The 24,946-nt window shown below is 33.2% G+C and overlaps 1 pseudogene; it reads right to left on the bottom strand.

Annotated features, from left to right (window-relative positions):
- Positions 1-1,190: 1,190 nt before the first annotated feature.
- On the bottom strand, positions 1,191-22,313 carry LOC149544137 (pentatricopeptide repeat-containing protein At5g28460-like; annotated as a pseudogene).
- Between the last annotated feature and the right edge of the window lie 2,633 nt (positions 22,314-24,946).

The raw sequence follows: 24,946 nt of genomic DNA, 5'->3' as shown, positions 1-24,946 counted from the left end.
AGAAAACAACATAAAATTGCAAGAATAGTAGAGGTATTGTGTTTGAAACCACTCTATTGTTAAATAATTTTATGGAAAAAAGAAACTTTATTTGGGGCTTTCTCTTTTATTGATAAATACATTTGTTAATAGTTCTTAATGCATAAGAAAAAAATTGATTAATTTCAAATAATATATCATACCAACAAGATAATCAATAATTTTACAATATATTTATTATAAAATGTATTAATCAAATTATTAAGTTTTTCATAGGTTTAAAAATATGTACTGCATGGAGAGAGCAGGAGATGAGATGATGATCTTTCAAGTAAAGTGCATTAATATTGTCATCTAATGATGATCAAAATAAATACCAAATTTCTTAATTTTAATCTTAAAATTATTTTTTAACTCCAATTATTATTAAACCCTAACCCTAATTCTATAATCAATTCAACTCTACTTGAACTCTACCCTAAGTTTAACCATGACTCAAATTATGAAACTTTTTTGATCTAGATGAAAAATATATTAATATATATTATAAAATTTCATTTTATATCTTTCAGTTTATCCACAAGATAAATAAATTTCATTATCCTAGTAATATATATCTCTACCTTCCTTCAACATACTTATCAATATGTATCTCTTCAGTTATACTCGACAACTTTGTTTTTTCTTGAATATATGGTACAGATGACCATCCATATTTTATATTAAATAATCATTTCCATGCAAAACCCAACCTTCTATAATTCCCTATGATATAAAATAAATCTTTATACAAGCAATCTTCTTATTTTAGATACACAGTCTTCGCAATTTTCTTACCTTAGCTATCACAACACACACTCAAATAGTGAGAATTCCAATCTTTTAACTCTTTATCTAATATTTAGATAAGTTTATCTAACCACTCTTGATTCTAACAATTTAAATTATCACATTCTATTGATATAATAAATCCTAACACCCACTTCCAAAACTTAAGAAAGAAAAATATAGTAGAAAACATTTGCAGACAAATTTACAATACATACATAATGTTTGTGTTCATCAACCTATCAAGACTACAAGAAAATTCCTTAAAAAGATATGGAACAAAGAAATAACACATTCAGCAAACATGTGGATCCACCAAAACAAAAATATGTTATTATTCTTACTAATTTTTTTAATATGATTTTTTTAAGAAAAATGATTAACTAAACTATTGATTTTAAGAAAAATATAGCTTCATCTACCCTCTCCACTCTGTAAAATCCATTAATTAGGGTAGTGAATCTAATTATATTAGGAGAACAATGAGCCTACAATATTTTAGCAACTAATCAAAGAGCCTCATCTACTCGGTTAACCTTACAAAGACCAGCAATTAGAGTAGTAAATGTAAGTTCATCTGGGGTACAATTAGCATCACCCATCTTAGCCACCAATCTAAGAGCTTCATTTACTTTGCTTACTCTATAGAGGCCACCAATCAAGATAGTAAATTTAATTTTGTCCAGACAACAATGACCATGCCTCATTCTATTTACCAATTCCAATGCTTCATCAATATAACCCCACTCACAATATGCTCCTAATATAGTATTACAAGTTACAATATTTGATTTGATTCCCATCTCTTCTATCTCAAAGAAAAGAAACTCAATTCTAGAGAAATTGCCACAATGGCCAAGGCTATACAATATCACATTGAAGGGTACTACACTGAGGGACATCCCCTAAGTTTTTGCTAAATGGACAATCTCCCAGGCCTTGTCTGCCTTCCCTACTTTACACATTGCATTAGTGAACTAAGTAAATTTAAGGGTATCTGGGAAACACTTGCAACATTTCTCACTGATGTGAACTATAGTCATCTCTACCTCTTGTAATTTGTTTTCCTTTAACAATGTCAAAAATGCTTCTCTCAAAATGATCTTATTTGACACATAGTTGTCCCTCAACATTGCATGCAATAGAGTGAGAGCCTCGTTTATCTTTCCTGATTTTACAAAAACATCAAAAAGATGATTGTAAAGAAGATTATTCAACTTTGGATATGTTGTTCTTACCTCAATGAAGACATGTAAAGATTTGTGCAACATCTTAGCCCTTTCAAAGTGGTAAATGAGGCACTTAGCCAAGAAAAAATTAATTGAAGGCCCCAATTTTTTAATCTCATTCAGTAGATCTTTAATTTGATGAATGTAAAAATTTTCTAGTCCTGCTATTAATCTTTCCCATGCCACCTTTACCTAAAAAAAAATCCATTTTACCTGATCTTGTTTGTTTATATTTCACATACTTGCCTTTGGTGATTCTGATCTTCCATCAAGCTCACTGGCTATTAAGAGAATGCTCAATCAAAATGGGGGAGCTAGTGGTGATTTTCATCACAATCCGATGTCTGCAGTAAATGTGATCTCAACAAAACCCCAAATGTGTCATGCCCATTTTTTTCTACCAAAAACTTATTTAAATTCATCAAATAACTATCAAGATTTAGAGTCAATATTTAAATCCACAATAGATATTTTGATAAAATGATCTTGAACATTAGCCACTTTTTTCTAATGAAATAACTCACAAATTTAACATCCAAAATAATTTCGCTTAACTAACAATACCATAAATAACAATAACTTTTAGAACAAATTTACAATATCTCAAATAACAATAGCATCATTTCTATAATCTTTATCACAACTTCTTCTCTCATACACACGTTTAAATATATTATCAAAAACTTAAGATCTAAAATTTCATTCATATTCATTTGCAAGATTACAAAAATAATTATCAAAACCATTCACACAAGTGCCCTTTTCCATCCTACCATAATGGCATCATGAGGCCGCATGTGACCTAGCCATACCCCCAGGCAAGAGAACTCATTTCAACCAAGAGATCATGGATGCAATCCTAAGAGTTCTCTCTAAAACATTATGGAATAATTTTTCTAACAATATTTCATCTCAATAAGTAAGAACTACTCTAAATGCATATAAGTTACTTATCTTTTCAAGAGCTCTCCCTTTAGATAGATCTTCATCTTCAACCTAGAATCCTTCCTCCTCTTCCTCCATCTCCTCCTCACTCCATCAAGCAAAATTTGTCTTCAAAATGTAGAGTGGTTCCATCCCCTCAATGTTTTTTCCCCTACTCTTCTTAAAACCCTCTCATTCTTCTACATTTCCCAAGCCTTCTTGGAAAGGGTGTGGGTGACATTGGTTCTCCTCCTTACCTATCTTATTCACATTAATTGTCCTTGGTTGGTGTTCCTCCATTTACAATCTTCATGAGAAGCTTTTGTCCTTCCAAGTTTTCACATTCTTCAAGAGTTGTCCTTCATTTTCGGCCACCTTGGTAAAAGCAACTTTTGGGTGGTCCCCCAAGTCCATAATAAGAGTATAAATGAGTAAAAATGCCCAAAACCCCTAGGTCTACCATGTGGGCATTCAAAAAAAGTACTAAACTGACACTAGGAGTCATCCTAACCCTTTGAAAGCTCACTTAAAGTTTGCATACGAATTTTACTTATGTTTGACCCTATTCAAAGCTACATAACCAAGGTTTCACATAAGGACCTACATGACCCAACCTAAAACATAGTTTCCAACCTATACATCTTCCATAGGACTTCTCACTCAAATGTCACATCTCCTAAAAAGGGGAGAAGGCATGGAGTGTCTCCTACTTTATGATTTTCGTCACTCTTGGGAAGTGGTACCTTTGAGGTGTCATAATGAAAGCTTTAACCATGATTTGACCTAAAACTAGCCCCCAACCCTAGGTAGTATAAGTGGGTTAGATTATTTTAACCCAAAATGTACTTTAGGGTCCATTTTAACCCCTCTAAAGTCCAACTTTAGTTTACATCCGATTTTACAACAATTTGCATTATGGCAACTTTGACTATTATAAAGAGTTGGCATAGATTCCTCGAAGATCTTTATAATCATCCTCTGCACAATTCATTTTAAACATCAGTGAACGAAACATATATATAAATATATGACTGTAAACATAATTACATATCCTAATCAACCATAGATGAGCACATTAGATCGATATCATATTCCAACATCATTTTCCTATGAATCATTTGCGTATGAAAATCATTTACAAATATGTATCATTCATTTTATTATAACCACTTCTCTAAGTACAATATTTTCAAGAATAGTATCCATATTAGTAATTCATAACGTATGTATCATAACACCTTATATCTTACATGTACATTAATCAAATTCCTACAATTGAGTCTAAGTCTATAATGAGATGGGGTATTACATTACTTGCTCTCACTAATTATAGGATTCAAATCATAACATCCCTTAAAATAACATAACGAGTACCACTAGTATTCATTGTGTTATCTATATTCTATTCATTTCCATACTTCTTTATTTAGAATTAAATGATACATAATTTACTTCAAAACAATAATCACATAACCCAAACTTGATTTCCATTTTCACAGTCACCTTATGTGGAATGTATTCACCACAACACAATATCTATTCAATTCAATTGGCCATAATTTTAATTACTAAAACTATCAAATTATCATGACGAGATAAGATGAACAATATAAGGTATTTATCCATAAGGTAACTCGCATTAGCTAATCAAGTTGTTAACTTATATTAGAAAATCCATCCTAGTGTGAATTAGGTCTAATGCTACTAGTCTCATAACTATCTAAACTATCGTGTCATATGTAACGAGGTCCAACCATTTCTATTTGTAATCATTGTCAAGTGTATGAACAAAATACATAGTTGATCATAAGTTGAGTCTAACTTTCACATTAATTAAATAAGCATAATTCTACTATATGAATTATCACATACACATTTGCACCTAATACTCGAATGGTTACAATTGATATGTCAATCTTATTTAAACAATACTAATCATTGCAAGTCACATAAGGATTTTCCCTAATCATGTTATTGAATAAGTCATATAATGTTCTTCTAGTGAAAAAATTAATATTTACTACTAATCAAATTATATTGTAGACAAATTAACAATTGATCTAGTCCTTACTTGGATAGGACCTTACAAAATGTTTGAGGCTACTGTAATTGATAATGCAGATCTGTCAGTGTTGGTTAGCTGAAGACGAGAGTTTATCTTGCAAATGGATTTTGTCACATTCTTAAGTTGGTGATTGGTTGGTTTCCTCCATCCATTTAGATGTGGTCTCATGCTAACACTTAACGATGGAAATTTTTCTCGAATGTTTTAGCATAAGACCGTTGAAAAATCCAAACAAACCGGTCATTATTTTCCAAGGGGTGAAGCCTATTGGCTTAACAAGGAGGCTAAGAATTGTTAATTTTTGTAGGTAATATTTAAGCCCATCAATCCTTTTTTTAATATAGATTTTTTTGAAACCCTCATAACCCTATATCTATAGCAGGAGTTCGATCAGCTTTAACATATTTTCAAAAAGCACTCTGTGCACACATACTTTGCTTAGAATAGGAGAAAGAATTGACCACCAATAGATTAAATTCCTCTACACATTGAAAATCCTTTGAGGAATTTGGATGGTGCATGGAACTATTAGTAGAAACACAAGGGGGTTCCTTGAATGAGAGCTTAAAACTCCCCCAACCCTCTCCTTCATCTTCCTACATGTTAAGGACCACTTTGGTAATCACACGAATGGCATAAACATGCATTAATTTTCTAGACAACATGACCAGAACTAATAGGAGGAGAATCCCTATGGATAACATGAACCTAGGGTCCACCTCTCTTTTGACACTAGAATCGTTAGCATTTTGCAATGAACAAATCTTTGTGGCAATGTAAAATGACATAGTTACAGGCAAGAGAACTATATTTCTCCATCTCCCTTAGGTGCCCACAAAAATCACCTTGCTATCTAAAAATAGATGTGGTCAAGTGGTGGGTGTGGAGCCTTCCTTGCCTCAATCCTTGGCCTGGCCTTCTACTCACACCTGTCTCCAAAGTCCCCACTGACTGTGCACTGTACCATTAGATAGACATCACTGATGATTTCCCACTTGTGAGGGGATTGGAAGTATCTATTACTCTCTAGTATCTTCCCCTTTGAAAAATTTAATAAAGAAAACTTTATGTTTGGTTTCTTATCACTTTTTTTTTAATTCAAATATTTTTGCACACATTACAAGAAGCCGTCATTCATCTTTATGTGATATTCAAAACTATCATTCATCTTTTGGGGAGTATGCCTTATTCATTTTCAAAATTAATTTTATTTTATGGACTACTGATTAGCACTTCCACCAATAGAAGGTGCAAGGGATGTGGTCATATGTATTTAGTTGAAATTTTAAACAGACAAAGGTAGGGTAAGAAACATAGTTAGGAACATAAAGTATCAAATGTAGTTAGGAACACAAAGTAATGAAAGAAACTTTTTTTTTACAAGTCAAAATAGTAGATGATAAATAGTTTTTTTAATTCTCATTTTCAAAACATGTATAATGCTTGAAAGAGCATTCTATGCAATAAAAGTAAGTTTGAAATTTGATTGTACAATATTGTATGATATAACTTGTTGATTTCTCCAACAAATTTTAGCAATACAATTCTTTGGAGTTCTTAAGTAAATTTTGTATATGTGGGAATCAAGATGACTTCCCAAGGAGCCTCAAAGCAAAAGATTGGATTCTATGACTACTAGTGAATTATCAATACACCCCCACCTGACAAATTAATTTTACAAACTTTTTGAGCTGACAAATGAGAAACCAAAAATGACAAATGAGAAACCAAAAAAATCATTCTTTCAAAAAAAAATTAATTTTAAAATATTAATTGATTTATTATTTTTCTCTATACTTTATTTCCTCCCTATTTCTAGGGTTTCAAGTGTCATTCTTGAATACCACTCTGTTGGTGCATTAAGAGTAGATGATAGGTGACTTTTCTCATAAACATTAAATCAGTTTTAGGAAAAAAAAACTATTTGAATATATAATTTAGTTTTCCAAAAAATCTATTTGAATTTATAATTATCTTTTCCAATTCTGATCAGAGAATTAAAATAAACACCCAATTTGAAGGCACCGCAAAATAAATCAATGAAGAATGTACACCTTATCATGGGTATCCTACATTAGTTTTTTTATTAAAAAAATAAATTGATTAAAAGCTTAAAAATTAATTAGAAAAAAATATTTTTAATTTGTTCAAAAAATAAAAGTAAATGTGATATTCATTGCTAGTTATTTGATTATAAATCAAGACATTACTAAAAATCTAAATAATTTTTCTTGTAATAATAACTTTCTTTTTACCTATTTTCATTTTAATGTTAATTTGGATGACTAACATTTAATATATCAATCAATAATTATCCTTTCAGTAGAAAAACCTAAATTTGAATCATTTTAATTGATTCAAAGTTGTAAGTTATTTTTACTCAATCTCCTATTCTTCTTATCATAGTAGGTAGGGACTCTTGCTCCCACACTTGTTTTAATCTTGATTTAATACTTTGATGAAATGTTAAGTTGCATGGAGAAATTGTGAAATAGGGTTTCCATTCAATCTTTGATAGTGCTCTCAGAGATTCACTCGTTCTATGAAAACTATTTCCATGTTTTCGATTTTCTTAATGTGTTGGCTGCCTAACCAATCCTCGAGCCTTGACGTATGAGGTCTACATTTAGTTTACTTTTATTTATATGTTTTTTTCTAAGTTTTCTTTGTGGCTGCTAAACTGCCCTTCTTCCATCTTGGTAGCAATCACTATAGCCATGTGCCATTCTTTTATATTTTCTTATCCCAATTTTCTAAGTTTGTATGGTACCTATCACTGAGCTAAATCTGAACTTGCAGATTCTTTTTTTTTTTTTTTCCAACTTTAAAATCTTTCTTCTGTTACTCATGGATGCTAAGGAAGTCTCTGTGTTAACTAATTTTAACTCCAATTTCACTATTGTTTTTATGCAATAATTCCACTTAAATAGTGGATGTTCATGCATACATAATTCATGTTGTTATTTCACAGTTCTTCACTGTGATTTCTTAATTGGTACGGTGGTGTAATTGTATAAATCATGCATATGAATGTAGATTATAAAAAATCAATGAGAAATAGATTTCTTTTTCATTTTTAGTAGATTTTTTTTCTCTGTTTTCTTATCTAAAATTTGTGCCTCTTTCTTTAAGCAACATTTTAATAAATTTCACATAATATTTGTGAAACTCTACATGGTATCAGAACATAGGGAGCTATGAGAAGAAGTACTATTTTTGTTGCAGGTATTGCAGATTAGAGCTTATTTAGAATGAAAAAATTTCATTAGATTGGGGGTTGTTAATATTTTTCTTTTTGTAATCACCAACTAAGATAAAGTCCCATTTTTGGGGGAGATCAATGATGCCTAGTATTTATTTTCATCCTTATGTTGTCAAGCTAACCTTGGAGAATTATCTATCTTGGAAAAAGGGGATAGAAAATCACTCTCTTAAGTGAGATAGATAATTCTCCAAGGTTAGCTTGACAACATAAGGATGAAAATAAATACTAGGCGTCATTGATCTCCTCCAAAAATGGAACTTCATCTATTTCTTTTTGTATTCACAAATTGAGATAAAGTTCTATTTTTGGGGGATATCAATGACGCCTAATATTTATTTTCATCCTTTCATTCTCAAGCTAACCTCAAAGAATTATTTGTCTTGCTCAAGGTAGTGATTCTCTATCCCCTTTTTCCAAGATAGATAATTCTAATTCTTTGAGGTTAGCTTGACAACAGAAGGATGAAAATTAATATTAAGTATCATTGATCTCCCCCAAAAATGGAACTTTATCTCAATTCATTTACAAAAAGAAAAACATCAACAACCCCCAATCTAATGAAAAAATTCCATTCTAAACAAGCTTTGGTTTGAAATACCTACAAATAACATGGGTACTTCTTCTTCTAGCTCCCTATGCTCTGATACCATGTAAGATTTTGCAACCTAAAGCTGCAAAATAAATTAGGAATTTTCTTATTTTAATTTGCAATTTGGCTTAATTCTTTTAGGAAATTCTTAATTTATTTTACAACTTTAGGTTGGAAAATCTTACATGAAGGAGCATATTTAAAAAAAAAAAAAAAAAAAAAGACAGGCTGAAGTGATAGTCATTTCCTACATCTTGGTAATCATGTAGTTGAAATAGGAATCCATTCCACTAAATGAGGCAATAGGGTTGCCTACTAGAGGCACCACCAGTTGCTCTTTTTCCCTCCTATATATCATCATTTTTCTTTTCTTCATCAAATTGCACAAGCTGGATTGGCTTGCTTTTTTCTACCCATGAAATTGAGACTATTTTTCCATATGAGCTGATTTCTTTCATCTATTGTTGCTGGTAAGCAGGCAGTTGTTTGAATGCACAAATTCAATTCTATTTTCTCCCTCTGATCCACATTTTGGGAGTTGTTATTAGCCTATTGGGCAGACATGTATTTTCTTTCTAAATTGTCTTCTTATCTTGTTATTTTTCTTTTTCTTCATAATATATGTATATCTATTACATACTCTTATATCAAAAGCTTTTTTCATTAATAAAAAACAAAGCAAAACTTGAAATGCATATCTTGATGTACACTAAATCCTTAGTGGATGCCATTTATTAAATCTAGTACTATGAATAGGGAAATTGGTAAGGAAAGATTATTTAAAGATCTCCATGGGACCCTAGCCTAAGAGAATTGAAATATATCTTCTCAATGTTAACTATCTTTTTATTAGAGCAATAAAAAATATTCTAGAAAACAGTTTATTTTATAGCTCGAGTACCCCAAATGATATGTTTATTTTTTCAAAAATAATAGGACCACTTAGTGTGCTCCTTCGTGAGACCCTTAATCTCAACATGTTTTTTTTCTCAATAGTTGTTAAACTACATTTGGAGCACTAAACTTTGTTTTTTTCACATCTTCAAATTTTGAAGGTTTATCTTCATTTTCTTGTAAGGCTCATTAAACCAACTTTTTGGTTCCCCATCTTTTTGTACTTGCCCCTTTTTTTTCTATCTCTCCATCTCCTCCTCTCTCATTATCTTTCTTATTCTACCTTCATGTATCCACATCTCTCTTTCTCTCTCATCCATCTCTCCCTCTCAATATACTTATTTTATAAAAATCCCCTCCATCTTCCTCAAGTTATATCTTTATCTCAATCTCTCCTTTCTACCCCTATCTCTCGCACCCCTTCCCTCCGTCCCTCCATCCCTCCTCTATGTGTGTGTGTGTGTGTATTTCTATATATATCTCTATATTTATCTTCTCATATATCTATATTTATCTCCCCCTCTTTATCTCTTCCTCTCTCTGTTTATATTTGTTTATGTCTTCCCTTCTCCATCTTCCTATATCCTCTCTCTCTCTCTCTCTCTCTCTCACACACACACACACACACACACACACACACACACACACACACATACAAACTTTACATCTTGTTGCTCGGTTATAAAATTCTTTCAATTTTATAAGCCTTGGTTAATTTTTGAAAATTGCCCAATTTTAAGCTTTCAATTGGCCATTTTATCTCTGAATCTTTGTGAATTTCTGAATCTTCATGTCTCCGGCTTGCTACCAACTCTATGCATCACTTGAAATTTTTGAAAACTGACTTCTAAGTCTCAGGTTATTGCAGGTTAATGGAGAGACCCAAAATATGCATTTTCAAGTTTATCATTAACCATTAACCTCTCAAAAAGGTTAATGATAACTTTTCAATCGCGCATTTTGGAGTAGGTTAATTAACCTCTCCAAAACTGCGTATTTCTTAACCTCTCAAATAAGTTAATGTTAATTTCCAAAATGTGCATTTTGGAGTAGGTTAATTAACCTCTCCAAAAACATGCATTTCTTAACCTCTTTGAGACGGTTATTAACTTGTTTGAAAATTTCCAAATTGTATAAACCATGTGTAAACTCCTTCGGTTTGAATATAGTGGGACAATGTTATTGAAGCACTTATTAAAGTCGATATTTTATGTTTGTTGGAGTTTCAACCTATGGCTGTATGCATCCACAAAACTTGGTTTTTCAGAATATTGCTACATATACAAATCAATGCATATTATTGTCCACGTGAGAAAGGGAAAGTCTTGTGGTTCATTTAACATATACATCACCTTGCTCACCTTATTTCCAACTCAAACACATGGTCTTCCCAGGTGAATAGTGGGTGTGATACTGAGGTTTGAATACCTGCCGTCAGTTATGGGAGTCTGAATTTATGAAGGAATTAAATTGGAACATAAAAGAATCTGATCGTGTGTAGACCACCCTCTTCACCAAGTGCAGGATAAGGACGTTTTTAAAGAAGCAATTAAAGCATGCCATCTCATACCATACTTGCCAACTAATTGATCCTCAACCTACGGCTTTTCTTCACAATGGAAAACATTTCAAATTTCAAGAGCTGGGAGACATAAAGCCGCCAACATTTGTTGTGGGTAAAATGCGATATATTTATATCAACTTGCTAACATTAAAATAAATATTGCCATATTCATGAGCAGAGCAGTGTTGTTCCTATCCATGCAAGCAAATGAAGGATGCTTTAAAGAAGCAATTGTGCTCGTAGTTCATTCAATAGGCACGCCACCTTGAACACCTCATTGCCAACCCTGATATCACCCTAGTCTTTAAACACTTTCTTGCAACCCGCAGTTTTCCTATTATCTTCAGGGCATGCTCAAAGGAATATTGATGATGCCATGAAAATCTTCACTTAAATATTTGATCTTCAGGTTATGGTGCTACACTATGGTTGGATGACACCACTACAATAATGAGAGAGAAGATTACATATTTCCATAACAAAACTGTGCAGAGATTTTTAAATCGATATATCAACTTTGGAATCTATCACCATCCATATCTTAATGACAAATGATTTTACTCAGAACTCAAGCATCTAAATTATACTAGCAAATGAAGGAATATTAATTACATGGAGACGCTTGATATGCAAAGGATTAATGCCAAAGAACATCTGCCGAACAATTTCTTCATCTTTTCTCCATGCGAATTCATTAGATGTATCAAACAAATTCAGCTCCTGACTTGTTTGACATAATACCAAAATAAAAAAAAGGGTAGTGAGCATGAACATAACATATAGAATGCTAGGAAAGTGTTCGAAAAAATGAAATATTCATTCCTAACCTGTAGCTCTGAAAACCTCAGATCAGCATCCTTGCTTTCTTAGGCAATCGATACTCTGCAGATAAGCTGGAGCATCACTAATATCATGCAGATTTATGAGCGAATTATAAGTCTGGGCAAGATCCAATTCTTATGAATGTTTGTTAGAAGACATGGAAATTCTTAGTCCGATGTATTGCTTATAGATCTTTTTGGTTGGGTGGTTGATTTGTTACTTTGAAGTTAGAAGTAAAGAGTGCAGCACAAGGTTGAAGGCATCTAACAAATTTGATAAAGAAAGATTGATAATCTATCATGAAGAACAAGTATCAAAGGCCGGGTTATGCTCCTGTTTTAAGAAGTATGCTTCCAGATATCGGCGATACCATTTTAGGAAGTGTCTGCCTTCAAGACTTCTAGTCATCTCTTGTGAATGAAGAAAAGACTCCATTAGCTAGAAAGATATTAGAAAGTGGCTTGGCTCAAGCAAGAGGACACCCCATTTTAGCACAATGCCCAGACTTGGTATTGGAGTGCATGAAAGCTTACCATCTGAATACTAGAAAAGTTATTTCATCAAAAAATAAAGTAATTATCTGTCTAGATCCTGCCTCTATTGCTAGTGTTTTTCGATTGCCTACCTGGATGTAATATGCTAACATCAATCTGAGAACTGCGAAAGAGTATTTTACTGCAAATCAGACTCAATGTCTAAACACCATTTCCAAGTCATGGTTCTCGCAACCAAGAAAAGGGAAATCTTAATTAAGAAAATCCATTCAAAGGTCGCTGTTAAAAGAAGATGTGGAAAAATTGGTGACCCTACTAAGAAGGATCGTTGGTCTTCGGGACTCACACGAGTTTGAAGGTTGGATGTTCCTGTTTATCAACATGATCTATGAAGGAAAACAACATATTGATTGGGCTGAAATTATTAGTGATTCACTACATAGACAGCTCATGGGACTTCAAGAAAATGACTACTTTTATATGACTTCATATCTTTTCTATGTTATCGCAAGCACCAAGAGTTGGTTAGGACTTAACCGGCAGAGGGTTTATGATGACACCTCCATCATTTATAATCATCTTCCTCAAATTCAGTATAATAATAGCCTACACTAGTTTAGAAGAGTGAATGACGCATTCACCATGCTAATTGTAAGGGAAATTCAAGGGAACATTGGACTCAGAATTTCACTAGAAGCAGCGATGAAAGTACAAAAATATGGAAGTGTTTTCATACAATTCTCAAAGTTTACTTATATCAGGTTAGCTACCTATGATGGGTGTCCGTTGATGCTACCTAGATTTGTTGATGATAAACTGGTCTTAATTGAAATGTGCAGGCAAATTAGTCAAATCAATAAACTTTGCAAGAACAGGAGGATAGATGAAATAGCTTTTCCTATTGCCATCAGATATTATAGTTGTGATACTACATCAGATGCCAGGAACATTGAAAGATCTATTGCCACAATAAATTTGCATCCTTACACGATGCGTTTTCCTTATGACAGTAAGGGCTATGCAGTGAATGGATTAAAGTTAAATCCTAGTCTTGGTCACTTCCCGACTCTAGAAGAATTTTGGGAGGATTGTGAAAATGACTTCGAAGTCAGGAAGAGAGATTGGATGCGGCTTACAGTACGACAAGTGATAGACTTCAAGTTGGACATTGATGTGACAGGTGTAGATGACGATGAAGTTTCTTTGGTTGATCCTTACTATTATGAGAAAATTGAATTGCTAGATCTCCCTCCTATTGATTGGTCAATTCCAAAGTTAAAAAGCTTGAAGGAAAGGATTGCCTTTGTTCTTAAAAGGACAAGAGACTGGATCAGTAAAGTCAGAGCTGAAAAAGAAACTGGTGAATTTCAAGGTAAAGAGAGGAGAAATAATAAAGGATAATCATCTCAGATGGCGATAGAGGAAACTTCTAGTGAGAAGATACAACAATTGGATACAGGTGCTCAAGATTGGGATGAAGATCTGAATCAGCTAGATAAGTTTACAGTCAAAAGAAAAAGGACAAGAATGAAAGGTAAAATGAATTAGGAAGGGAATGAATCCAGTGAAAAAGATCAAAGAACTCCTCAAATTGCTGAATCACATGTCCCTGTTACATCCCCTCATGATGCAGTGATTCCTCATTTGAGTCTCTCTCCTCCTAATATGCCATTAATAGACATCACACAATTAGATAACCCATTATCTAATTCAGAAGACTTAATGATGATTGCTGAGAATGTGACAAGTGATGTACAATCTTCAAAAATTACACATTCATGGTTCCAGAACAGTCTTTAGAAGAGGAAAAAAGTTGTTCAAATGATCCCACCTCTATTTGATGTGATCTCTAGTATTCTTCAAAAGCCTTCTAAGGTGAAAAAGACCAAGGTGATTTCCAGGTTAGCTATTGATGAAACTTCAGGCAACTTGTGTGTGGAATTGGCCAAACCTATAATTGAAAAGAATGTTGATGAAGCATCTGAATCAGATCTCATTCTAGAAAAGGTTGACCTTGGTCCTTCTAATGCAGAAAGAGAGTTTCAAAATTTTGAAGTGATTGCTGCTCAGATGTTGCAAGGGGTGAAGGAAGAGAAAAGAGCCAAGGAGCAACTCAAAGAACAAGTTTAGATGATGGTAGCTTATATTAATTCCATCAGCAATCCTTCTAATGCCCAAGCCATGGTCACTCTGTCGCAGGTCCTGATGGTATTTTGGATCATAATGTTGTTGAAAGAATCAACAAACACAAGTCACATAGTATGATGATCGAAGCTTGGATAAACAAGATGATAGAGGATGCTTCAAAACTTATAAATGGGGTAAAAGAGATTTATGGGAAAGCCATAGCATAGATACAAGAAATTTATAAGGAGTTGGAAAGTAGCAAGGAACATAAATCCAACTAGCAAAAAGTAGCTGACAAATTAAAAGAAATGGCCAAGTTAGATACGAGCACCCTACTCTTTGAGAAAATTATTGCTGATCCAAGTGACAACCAAACACATATCTAGAGTAAAAGTGTTGGTTGGAAGGTGATAAACATCAGCAAAGGGATCACTGAGTTCAAAAAGCTAATAGCCTCTTTGGAGCAACTAAAAACAAAAAGTACAGATGAATTAATCTCTACTATCACAAGTGGGGTGCCAGTAAATGATCTTCAACATGTTGATTGTCAGTTTCTCCTTGATTCCTTCAGTGTTCAGATTCATTCAGAAATAGAGAACTGTGTATCGGATGCTGAAACTATGATGAAGCTTAGCCTGGTTGAAATCACGCTAGGAGATTGTAATATTTCAGCCTATCGACAAGAGTCAGAAGAAATTAAAGATAGATACTTCATAGCCAAACTCAGGATGGAAAATGTGTTCATTCTGAACTATGAATCAATGATGATTATCCTAGATTATTATTGGGCTTTTTGAGATAGATCAATTATGTTCGGGTAGATAGAGTTAGTAGCTAGGAGAATCCATGATTGTATATGTAAATATCTTTAGGAACTCTAGCTAAAGTTTTGTTTTTGCAAGTTTCCTTGTATAGGTTAATTTTCTTGAGGTTAATTAACCTTCCAAAATTATGTATTTTGGAGGTGGTTATTAACCACGAAGAGGTAGTTATTAACCTCTATGTCTATATAAGGATGCATTTTGGCTTTGTAAAAGGGACTTTTTGGTTGGAAAAATAAGGGAACACTATGCTGAAATTTTGATCTAGGGATAAATTCTGGAAAGTATGTACACTTTTTATCTCTGAATTGAAAAATCTCTATTGCTTTCTTGGTGCAACGGAATGAAATGAGAAATGCTTTGGGTTTCTTATTTTAAAATCCAAATTGTTATACGCTATAGTAGACATTCTCATGGTGCTATGCGAGTGTTTACAAATGATAATGAATGTGCTTAATAATACTGGTTGCTTTCAAGCGTAGCTCTTGAGCACCTCTGTTATTGATTTTTTTTATCAAAGAAGGTCGTGAGGGCGTGTGGTGCATTCGTCCTGAATGACTTTCTCCTAAACTTTGAAGTTTTAGATTCTTTAATTGAAAAACCCTTTAAAAAAATAATATCATACGAGGGAGCTGCCCCTCAAAATGCAGAGGAAGGCCACATACTAAGGGCCTATCCAACTATTGTGAACGGTTTGCCACACACTCCGTTGGGCAATTCTACTGTGAAAAATTTGTTTACCAACACATCTCCATCTACAATCCTTTTTCTATTTTCTTTACTCCTCTCTCCCTCCTGAAATCTCTCTCTCCTCCCTCCGTATTGAAAACACAACATGGTCATATTGGTAATTGAGCATGATTACCTTCGTATTTCTAAAGTTTTGTTTGAGCAATGCTTAGAACCCAAGAAGTTAATTTGAAGCTACCTCATCTCCAATATGATATTTTTTGTTAAAATAAATATAATTTGCTAAATGACCTATCAATTTAATTAATGTATTACACAAATGTATAAAACGATACACAAATTTAGTTTGGTCAATTTTTCACAACACTTCACCATACCTATTACATACCAATGTACACTTGGTAGTAAAAAAATAAGAAACAATTTTTTTTAAAAATTAATTAATTAATTATCACTATATAATCATATTAAGAGAACGTAAATACATTGGCCCATATGCAACTTTCACTATGACATCTTGTAAATGAGTTGGAAGGCAATAAGAAGGGAAAAAAGCAACAAATTTGTGAATTATTGTCTTTATTTGATTAGACTAGACTAAGAATTATCTATAATATCAAGTTTTATAGTATTCCTTGCTTGTAGCGCATGCTTTACCTTTTTTAAATGGAAGTGTATTCTTTTTTATCTAACTATGGACATTGGGATGCCCTTAAAAATTTATACGACAAATCTAAGTTTAGCACACTATAATTTTCAATCTTCTATTCTCATACTTTTTGGTCTTTTGCTTCTTATTCCACAAAATTTTGTTGTAGTAAAAGTTGGCATGCGTGTTGTGCTAATCAAGTTAAAGTATATTGTTGTCTCTCCAACCAACTATGAAATTGATTATATGAATAGGAATATATTAGTTACAATTTTCTTGAGATTCCTTTTCTATGTCAGTTGAAAAGCTAGCACACCTGTCATGCTAGTTCAGTTATAATGGTATGTTTGAAACTAGAAATTGACTATAATTGTTTGAGAATTGTATGATAGTTATAAATATTTTCTCACAGTGCATGTTTTACCCTAATTTTCCTTAAATAGTCTAAAAACAATTTTTATGCCTCTACTCTTTGGATAATCAAATTTATAAATGGTTGTTTTATTAGGAAGATTGGTGATGAAATAGATCATTAGGGTCACATCTTGTAGATTTATGACCAATGCTACTATTGCAATGAAAATCAAATATACGTTTCAAGTGAATGAATTAATTTAATAACATTTTTGAGGTCAAAGAAGTCTATGGTACCCGTTAGACAAAAGACAAGAATCCCTTTAAGATAAAGCATGCAAGAATATTAGGTCTTTCAAAGTTGCTTCTTTAAGACCGGCCTTTGATAATGAATGTTGACCACTAACTTTGTTGTCATGTCCAACTCTGTTTCCTCAAAAAGAGTACCTAAATTGCCAATTTCTAGCATATCCTAATAGTTGAAGTAAATGGTGTTGTATGATGGGCATTCCATGAGAAAGTGTTGCTTGGTTTCGACCACTCCTATATTGCAGAAAATACATACTCTCTCTTTACATTCTTCCTTGGGTATCCTCCATCTACCTATTCCACATCTCAAATGATGAGAGCTTGTCCTAAGCTACGCTATGAGAATTTTAGCTCTACATTTGATATTTTCTCTTATATATGCTTTCTCCTCATGGGCTCACATTGGGTTAAATTCTTTATATAGTAGTCTCTTTTCCAAACATTTTGTTTTGATCATGTGACACCTATATTTTTCCTTCATGAATTTTTAATTCCAACATTGTTATTTTGGGTATTCATGCATACTAAGATTCCATTTTTATGTCCATTTAACTTTTTTCTTCATCCACATGTTATTTCTTCTATCCAACCTTTCTTTTGTGATGAACTTAGCCCAACAACAATTTTCCATTCTTTGGGACTTCTTTAAATAGGATAGTAATCAAATCATTTGCGAGGCCTCTATAGGGAAAGTGCCCATTTTTGAAAATAGGATCTCATAAAGAACCATTGTTTTAATTTTGAGACTATTGAAGATTAAGGATTTTTGAATTCTTTTTGCTTGTCTCCATTTTTTATTAGACATGTTGCTGCCCCAAATCTCACAACCATAAAGGCTTACCCGGGTAACTAACAAACCAAAGAACACCTTTTTAATTTTCAAATCACATAATTTCACATTGTTGTACATTTATTTTGTAAAGTACAATACTTTCAATCCTCCTTGAATTCTTTTTGCAAGCTACATGTTTCCCAACTTATTTTGTTGTTGAAGTCAATTCCAAGGTACTTGTACTCATCCACAATCTCTAATGGGTTGCCATTGAAAATGAAAGCATTTTCCCTGCCTCTTGTTTCTTTTCAAAGAGAAAATCATCACCTTGGTTTTGCTATTGTTCACTTGCATCTTGACCACTTGATAGAAGGCCTCAAGTGCCTTCAAGTGTTTTCTTAGACCATCTGTTGTTTTAGCAATTAAAATGAGGTCATCCACATATAAAAACAAGTTATTCACATAATTAGCTAGTTGAACCCCATCACCATTGTCCTTATCTAAACATTCTTCTAATTTATCAATATATAACACAAACAAGTTGGTAAAAGGGGGCACTCCTATTTGACCCCTACATCACTACCAAGGCTCTCTAACATTCCTATCATAGTTCTGATTTTAGCAATGACCTAGTCATATAGTTTATGTGTCACAATTCTAAGCTTGGTAGGAATTTTCAACTCTTCCATTGTAAGCCAAGTTTATGCTATAGGAATTCTCAATATAAAAATAGAGCACATGGGCTCATTAAAAAAATACACCAAACATGACTTGTGGCCAAATTAAAGGAAGTGACAAAACACATAAAGCTACCTTTAGAGAGTTGAAAAAGTTAATATGTTCCCTTTTATTGCCCACCGACATTTAATTCATCCCATTTCTTTTTATATCCAAGTAAAAAGAGAAGAAAAAAATTGATTATTTTGCCATATGGCCACCTCCTAAGTGATGTCATCACCGACATCTGTAACTACCCAATCCACCACTAAGTTTTATAAAATTCACTCATAAAATTATATTTCTCACCGACCATTCATCACATGCATGCTTTCTACACCATCAACTTTTTGCATTAATTATATCATTCCATAACTTTATGTTAGTCGTTGCCTTGGAATGCAAGCCATGCTTGCTTCAAACAAAACAAAACAAATAAAAATAAAGAAGGGACTTTTGAAATGTCTATTATGCTCCAAAGTTGTGTTTGTACATGCCTCCCAATAATAACTCACGCAGAGCCAAAGGAAAACCACAACAACATGCTATTCATTAATATGTGCTAATTAGTTTTAGTTTACATATGGTGTTTAAAAGTCAATGAGTTCTAGGCAAAGCTGAGTTCACAGCAAAAGCTACATCGTATAACATGTTGTATCCACTAATTTGCTATTTGATATAGTTTTAGCTAATATGATTGAATAAAAAAAAAGGCTACGAAAGAGGTGAAGTGGAGCTAGTCATATAGTTTGTGTCATCTTTTAACTATTAGTAAATGTACATTCATTATTAGTTCCTACCACGGCAAGAATACTTATGCATTCATATCATGTTAATATCATATTAACACTGACCAATCAAATCAAAGAATTTAAAAGATTATATGAAACTTTAAATGTTTATATCTTTTTTTAATTTTTCATTATTTGATAAATCACATTTTTCATTCATTCTATTGGTTCATACTATTTTTGGTGGGGGAGAAAATTAATTTTCTTGAACAAAAATACAAATATTTTTTAACAACTTCATCTTGCATTGATGAATGCATTAATTACAACTCTATCTTTGTGACAAGTACATAAGATTTTTTTTTTTTCAATCATTTTATCTTCCACCTCACACAACATGTCTAATCAATATTAATTCTTTTTAATATGTTATATCTTTGTATTTGAATTTCTAATTTTTTTAATAAAAATAGTTAAATTATACTATTATTTTACTTTTGTAAAAATAAATTAAATAATATTATTTTTTTAATTATATTTTATGATAGTGTTTGTAATATGTATAACTGATAAGTGTTATAATTTGTAAATTATATCATTTATTATTATTAATATTTTATATTTAAACAAATTATCATTTAGTTTAAATATATATTTTAATATTAAATTAATAATTATATTTTACATAAAAAACATACTAAAGGAAATAACCACAAAAAAGAAATAATTCAATTCTAAAAGATATGTAAATTATTATTGAGTTTTTATAAACTATGTATTAAAATTAAATAGTTATATTTTATTTCTTATTTATTACATCATATTTATTCATCAACATCAAATTTATATGTATTACATCTATTTATTATTTACAAATGTACATATTAAATTATATAGATATTATTTCATAATTAAAAATTACATACTTTTATGAAAAAATTGGAAATACAAAACATTAAATAGTAAATCTTCTCTAACTATGTAAAATTAAACAATTAGTTTTACTTATAAAATATTTTTATATTTCAATACATTTCATTTTTTCTTATACAAATGTGAGTTTTAATATAAAACTTAAATTCTTAGTTTCATTAATTATAATATAATATATTTTAATTTTTCATTATAACCATGATTTTATTTTGACTATTTGTTTTATTAAGAAAAATAATTATATTTAATATTCTCTCTCTCTCTCTCTCTCTCTCTCTCTCTCTCTCTCTCTCTCTCTCTCACACACACACACACACACACACACAACTTATGTTTGTATCGCTCTATCTTAGTATTTTATCTCTCTTCCTCTTCCTCCTATATATTCTTTATCATTTTTTCCTTTGCATATATGTTTATGTTCTTATTGTTCTATACTACTATTTATCTCTATCTAATGATTAAAAATAGTGTGACTTCCATTTGATAATTAAGATGAGAATAATACATAGTTGGGGACTTTGGCCTCTTATTATTAGGCTTAAATGCCCAAACATACAATAATATAACACGAGAACTTAACAACAAAATATGAGTCATCCTTTCAGATCACAGCTGCATTTCTAGGACGAGAATTTAATAAAAAAAAATGAGCCATCCTATCAGATCACAAGTGCATTTCTAGGCAAAAATTAATGTATTCACAATGTTAATTTAGAACTATTTAACCTTATTCTCACTCATCTACACCTCTACAACCATTATGCATTAGGTAGGAACTATGACGCATTGCGTCTCTTGTCTACATCTCTTTTTTTGAACTCTTTAAAAACAATAATTAAAAATTATCTATCACAAAACTAGTAGTAGGAGGTCTCTTCTACCACGATGTCTATGTCATCATCAAAACATATTTTTTAGTTAAATTTAAATTTTAAATTTTATTTTTAAAAAATAAATTTGATGGAAGGTTCAAACTCGCGAGGCAACCCAGCAAGGCATGAGGCTTGCAAACTACCAACCAGCGAAGGCTACCACTTGAAGATTTAGGAACATGATACGGGCCCACACGTGCTTGAAACATCTTTGGCTTAGAGGCAAGGACTGAGGGGCATCCACACTTTCAAAATCACCAGGGCATAATCTCGGCCTCATTCCTTATGGTGTTGGAGCCTTGCACTTAGCAAGATTTGATCCCTGGTGGACTTTTTGTGAGCCATTCAACATTCAACTTCACCAATCGACTTAAAATTTAAAATTAAGATACAATTCTAAATTGATTTTTAATTAAATTAGTAAAAACAAAAAATTGCCGCCCTGATGCCGGCATAGACATTGGCCTATTGTCTTACTCAAGGTGCCCGCTTCGAGGTTGCTAAGGAAAAGGAAGGTTTGGGAATTACGCAATAGCAGAGGCTCTAAGAAGTCCTTCAGCTGTCCTCAACTAGTCACTCTAACTCTCTTAGTAAGACTCTGTGATGCTTCTTCGTTTCTTCCGCGGGGTTACCTCAGCGAATACACGCAGTCTACGCGTTTAGTCCCACTTTTATTTCTCATTACTTATCCCTCTCCTGATCTTTTATATGCACCCACTCCTTTTCACCTCATCAACGAAAACTATTTTCCCGTAGGACAGCCCCTTTTTTCAACCTTAGTTGTGTCCGCTTGCATCTAATATCATGGCATCTGCTTCTAACCCACACAACCCCCAACTGTATGAGGAATTTGGACCATCTTCATCTACTTCCAGTGGATCCAGAATACTTTATTGCATTGTCGATCTTCTATCTTTCTTTTGTGGTGGTGTTCGGTTAAATTGCCAACACTTTGAAGAATTTCCACCATCTACATCTGCTTCTTGTGCATCCACGATGCCTGTGAAAGATTTCCCACGTTATGATGTATTTATCAATCATTTTAAACATCGTCTGGGCGGAGCAATTTATAAAGAGCTTGATGCGTTGGGACTGAAGGTTTTTCTGAATTCGGAAGAGCTCGATTTGGGGGATGAACAAGTAGAAGCAGCTTTTAAGAGTGCGTGGCTTTATATTCCAATATTTTCAGAGGGCTATGCACAATCTGACCGGTGCTTAGAAGAGCTGTCGTCCATGCACAACAGGGGTAAATTAGGCACTAAAATTGTTCCCATTTTCTGCCGTGTTAAGACTGATGATGTACGGTATGTAAAAGGAGGCTATGCATTTGACCTAAACAAGGTTGGACGCAACTCTGAGAAACTGGTGGAGTGGAGAAAAGCGCTTTACAGCGTTTCACATTATGTAGGTCCGGTCGTTGAGAGCAAGGAGTAAGTACTAAGTACGCATCTCTCCACCAGGTGCACTAAGCGTTTACTAATCGATGCATTATTTTATCTTGAGGCTCATAGACTTCAGTTATCCATATAAATTGTGACGTTTACTCTGTTTTCTTCGTTGTCGAATGTGTCCAGGGACGAAGACATGCTGCTGAAGGCAATTACAGAGTGGGTAGCGAAAGAGAGAAACACGTGTCAAGAATTTGTAGAACCGGCTAAGACTAGTTCAAGCATCCAACAACTGGGTGAAGAATTTGTAGCCACCACATCTTCTTCGGGTGGATCTATAATGCTTGTGAAAAAGCTTGACTATGATGTAAACCTTGACTATGATGTATTTATTAACCATCGGGGTCCTGATGTCAAAAGTACACTCGCCATAGCTATCTATAAAATGCTCACAGGAATGGGACTGAAGGTATTTCTGGATTCGGAAGAGCTTACGTGGGGGGGCCACTTTCCTAGTGTACTAGAACAAGTAATAAAGAGTACTTGGCTTAACATAGCTATATTTTCAGAGGACTATGCAACGTCCAAGTGGTGTTTGCGAGAGCTTCCGTTGATTAGCGAAAAAGAAGGCAGTAAGTTTGTTCCCATTTTTTACCATGTCTGGCCAGATGATATAAGAAATGGAAAGGGAAGCTACGGTGAGGCATTTGGCCGGCACCAAGACAAGGGTAGACATAACCCAGAGAAGCTGGAGGAGTGGAAGAAAGCACTTCTCCATGCTTCGTACTATGTGGGTCATATCGTCAATAGCAAGGAGTAAGTTAACACAAGTTCTTGTTGATACATTCTTTGCATGTTTCCTTCCTCATTTTCAGGCTCACGGACCTTTTTTTTCGATATCTTAAACTCTGAAGTTTATTATGTTTCCTTTGTTGTTGAATATGTCAGCGACGAGGACATGCTCATGAGGATGATGGCGGATTTGGTAACGAAAGAAGGTAAAAAGGTTCAAGAATTCAAATTAGGTAACACTCGTCCTACCATTCACCCACGGGGTAAATTGGCATTTCTTTCTGGTGGAATATACGCAAGGCCTACGAGAGATGTCCGTTATGATGTACACATTAATCATCGCGGACGTGATGTTAAGCGTTCACTGGCCGTACCTATCTATAACAAGCTTAAGGACATGGGACTGAAGGTCTTTCTGGATACAGAAGAGCTTAGATTGGGGGATCACATATCTAGTGTAATAGAAGAAGCAATAAGCAGTGCTAAGATTCATATAGCTATATTTTCCAAGAGATATGCACAATCCCCCTGGTGTTTGTCAGAGCTGACACTTATGCTCGAGACAGGCGCTAGAATTGTTCCTATTTTCTATTATATTGAGCCAGGAGATGTCCGGTATGCTAAAGGAGCCTGTGCTCATGCAATTGATCGGCATGTAAAGAATCAAAAATATGCCTCGGAAAAGATTTTTGAGTGGAAGGAGGCGCTTCACTGTGTTTCATTTAATGTTGGCCACATCGTTGAGAGCAAGGAGTGAGTACTAATTACTACCTTCAATTTATCAATGCATCCTCTGCAATTTTTTAAAAATATTTTATCAGAATAAGGTCAACTGTTACAGCCTAATTTTTATTCAATGTTATGTTTGCACGTGTAGAGACGTGGACAAGCAGCTCGAGCATATCGCTCATCGTGTGGGGACAGAGGTTAGAGAGGTACCGCCGGTGGCCGCAGAACATCCGGTGAGACTGAGCGTAGATGGAGTTGTATATGATTCTGAAATGAGCACACTTCAAATATGCTAGAAGCCTTCAAAATGTACCAAATGAAGCTAAAAAGTTATAAATAAGAGAAATGTAGCTTTCTTATTCAATGTTAGAGATGCTGCTGCCAGACATCTTGGCTTTCTCTATTA

Source organism: Cupressus sempervirens, chromosome 8 (assembly GCF_028749045.1).
Source record: "Cupressus sempervirens isolate cs-2001-9-10 chromosome 8, ASM2874904v1, whole genome shotgun sequence".
Classification (NCBI taxonomy): Eukaryota; Viridiplantae; Streptophyta; class Pinopsida; order Cupressales; family Cupressaceae; genus Cupressus; species Cupressus sempervirens.
The sequence above is the reverse complement of the archived record's forward strand: the minus strand, read 5'-3'. Positions and strand labels throughout refer to the sequence as shown.